The sequence below is a fragment of the Lottia gigantea genome (genome assembly GCF_000327385.1).
Source record: "Lottia gigantea unplaced genomic scaffold LOTGIsca_43, whole genome shotgun sequence".
In the NCBI taxonomy this organism is placed as follows: domain Eukaryota; kingdom Metazoa; phylum Mollusca; class Gastropoda; family Lottiidae; genus Lottia; species Lottia gigantea.
Window position 1 is genome coordinate 1,678,584 of NW_008709504.1, and position 4,030 is coordinate 1,682,613.

Genomic DNA, 4,030 nt, shown 5'->3' on the forward strand with positions numbered 1-4,030 from the left:
TAATCGGCAACAATATTGTTAATCATGTTAGCAGTTTCTTTGAAAATTGGTTTCGGTAAAATGGCATAATGTTTAGGATTATTCAGTTGATTCTCTTCTTCTGAAACGTAATCCTCCCTATTCAGAATGACACAACATGAACCTTTGTCACTCTTTTTAATAACAATGCTATCGTCTTTCTTAAGTAAGTTTAACGCTTCACGTTCCACTCGTGTGAGATTAGGCTTTTCGTGTGTTATGGAAAGGTTCACTGTTTGGCTATTCATACTCGCAAATGCTTTCAATATTTCAGGATGGATGGCGGCCTGAGGGGTGTCCACGTGGATTTAGGAATAAACATTGTTCTAGCACCACGTGGGGGGTGGTTTCGAAAAAAATATGTGCAGCTAAGATTTCGTTGAAATCGTTCAATGGATGGTCGGAGATAATTCAAGTTAGCTATCTTTGGTGTGGGAATAAATTTAAGTCCACGGTCTAAGATTGAATGCTGAAGGGGTGTGAGAATTTTGCGGCTCAAGTTAACTACAGTTTGGCCTAGCTGTGGCCTCTCAGTATTTTTATCCCCAGTAATTAGTTTAAAGACTTACTCGATGCTTGAAGCTGGTGTATCCAAAACAAATAAATGCTGTTTGCTGTTTCTGGAGACCAATGAAGATTATCAACTGGTTCGAATTCTTCTTCGTAGGGTGGTAAGATTGTTGCGCTGTTGATACTGGACCCCATCATCATGTTGTTGAGAGTGCTGAGGTTCTGTTGTGCTTTCTTCGAGATTTTATTTGAAATGGGTATACATGTGAAGAGGATCTTGAAGTTTGGGAAGGTTTTGTTGGCTGTGGCGATTAATTTCTGGGCTTGGTTAAAGGAGGTCTTTGGTAGCTGATCACGGTTGTTGAGGCCTACATGAAGAATAATGGTAGTAGGTTTGGGATCATGGTCGTATGATTCCAGGATTGACTGTATGTGATGGATTTGGGCACCGGGGTAAGAATGTATTTCAGTGTCTGAACTGGTTTTGATAATTCGATTCAGGTTAGATGATCCAATAATTAAGGTAGATTTCTTTAGAGCGGGTAGCTTCCATGAGGATTTGTCCTTGGTTTGGTGATAATACGGTTTGGTAGCGGATATAATGGTCGTCGACGGTGTGATTGGTACTGGTTTGGTAGTTGTTAGAATTTTAGCATTGGGAACGGACTGGGATCTGGTTCGAGGGGGGGAAGGTCTGGATACACGTGTCGACTTGGATGGAGACTGAGGGGTGGTTTGCTGGTCCAAAAACGCACAGAAGGAAGAAAGGTTGGCGGATCCTGGATAAAGTGGTGAAGATTCAGATGGTGTGGAAGGGGAAGACGAGTCTGAAAGTGAAAAGAGAAGGGGAGTGCCCTCTCTACGAGAGCGTTTACCTATGTCTGCTGGACTAGGAGTAGGTGAACTTCGGGCTCGTTTAGGGGTTTGGTTCGGCAGCGTCGTGGCTCTAGATGGTGCAGGTGTAGTGTCCATTTCAGTTGGTAGAGATATGGTTACTCTGGTTTTTGTTTCGTTGATTGTTTGGTAGAACTTGGTGATTACAGCTTGAGTGAGACGTTTCCCAGAGGAGCGACGGGCCCAGGACAGGGCATGAGAAACGATGCGGTCGACGGCAGGTGATGATAAAGACTTGGTACGAATGGTGGTCAGCTTCTCTTGAAGTGTGGTTTGGTAATGGTCGATCAGGACCTGCGTAACCTTACAGAGCCATGTCCGATTGAGGGATCTAATATTCGCGTCAACAGCTGATGTTCTCATTGCTGGACGGATAAAACTATCCAACTCAGAGACTTTGCGTTTGAAGGTAAACGCTGGTTGGCCTTGCTGTCTAAGGGAAGGATTGCCAAATGATGGAGGCACTGCAAAACTTGGAAGAACACCTTCACAAAGGGTTCTTGCTCCTTATGAGTGGGGACTGGTTGGCGTCTGTGGGCTGGTAGTCGTTTCAGTTGTTGGTCAGGTCGATGGTTACCTCTTGATTAGTAGGCTGTGTTGTAGGTAGGTCGGCGATGGGGTGGGATATAGCTGGATGGGTTGGTTGATGGTCGGCGATTGGTAGGTGGTAGAGGTCGATGGAAGACAGGGCAGTTGTAGGGTACGTGATATTGGTTTGGTTGACGATTAGTGTTTCTATGTCTGGCTTCTTGCCAGTGGTTGTTGTAGTTGGGGAGCATAATGAAAATAACTTGAGGTTAGAAAGGGAATGTACAGCGGATGTAACAGGAGGAAACTGTATATGCTAGCGTGAAAATGTGGGGATCAAATTATGCAAATAAGTCAAACTGGGTTTGGGGATATATAAAGTAAGATGAAAGTTATGAAGAAAAATGCAAAAATATATATTTAGGTGATAAATAACGCTAACAATGTTGTGAAGAATTATAACAAGTAAAACAAAAACTTACGCAATTGACACAAACCGGTTTTCGAAATATTATCCTTTTTCAAGTGTCGAGGAATGGTTATGTTGGACACTGGGTCAATGGTATTAACTGTTGATAGTCACTGTTATTATTCATTTCTCTCATCATTCCCTTTATACCCTTTAGATGACTTATTAGAGGTACGTTTAGCAGGTGGTCATAGATTATGTTATACTGGATATATTGAGGTTCCTTTTCATATTCCATTTTCTAATTTTTCTATTTCAGCATTATTTCTTGTTTTTACCCTTCTTCTACAGTAAGCACACATGTACATTTTATAATTGGAACTACTGTTCTTGATAGAATTCCAGATGAAGATGTTAAAGCCCTTCATTCAGCTTGGAGGACAGCTGTTTCTGTTCTTGGTAGGCAAAAGAATGGTACTGATAAAATTTATCCACTTCGTACTTTTAGAAGTGTGAAGATAGCCCCTAATTCATCTACATGTATCTCATGTTCGGTGAAAGTTCCAAGTCCTTTTCCTGGTCGTTATTATTTTGTTTCTGATGATATTTCTACCCGAAGTTCCCTTCAGTTGCTACCAGGAATTTTTGAAAATGGTTCGTCAACTCAGTCAACTAAACGTTTTAAATTTCGGGGAAGGGAGGGTTTGATTCTCCCAAAGGTACAGGCCTAGGGTGGAGCAGACACTTTATTTAGAAATTAGGATTAAGGGTCTTGATATTGGGTTTTTTTCTGTTCTTATTCTGATCTGAAATTAGAAAAAATAACTCGCCCGATGGGCGAGAAGTATAGTATCTGTTATGTACTGATTGTTTTAAGTTTACTATGAACAATATTATCATTTAAGTTCTTATTTTTTGAATATGCAATTATCATTTTCTGCTTATAGACATGGGGGAATTTCTCTTGAAGGCTCTTATATTAGGCATGAACTATCTTGCTTGCTCGATTGCTTGTTGTATTAAACGGGACAACAAAGGGTGCTATGCCTACATTATGATGAATATTTAGTCCTATAGGTCTTGCTGTATTCAATGTCTCAATCCAATGGGCCTCCCTAGATTGGCGGAATTTGGTAGTTTCATCTTCGGGCAAGTCAATTTCTATACGCTTAATTGGGATTAGGTTTCGGGGAAGGGAGGGTTTGATTCTCCCAAATGTACAGGCCTAGGGTGGAGCAGACACTTTATTTAGAAATTAGGATTAAGGGTCTTGATATTGGGTTTTCTTCTGTTCTTATTCTGATCTGAAATTAGAAAAAATAACTCGCCCGATGGGCGAGAAGTATAGTATCTGTTATGTACTGATTGTTTTTAGTTTATTATGAACAATATTATAATTTAAGTTCTTATTTTTTGAATATGCAACTATAATTTTCTGCTTATAGACATGGGGGAATTTCTCTTGAAGGCTCTTATAGTGGGCATGAACTATCTTGCTTGCTCGATTGCTGGTTGTATTAAACGGGACAACAAAGGGTGCTATGCCTACATTATGATGAATATTTAGTCCTATAGGTCTTGCTGTATTCAATGTCTCAATCCAATGGGCCTCCCTAGATTGACGGAATTTGGTAGTTTCATCTTCTGGCAAGTCAATTTCTATACGCTCAA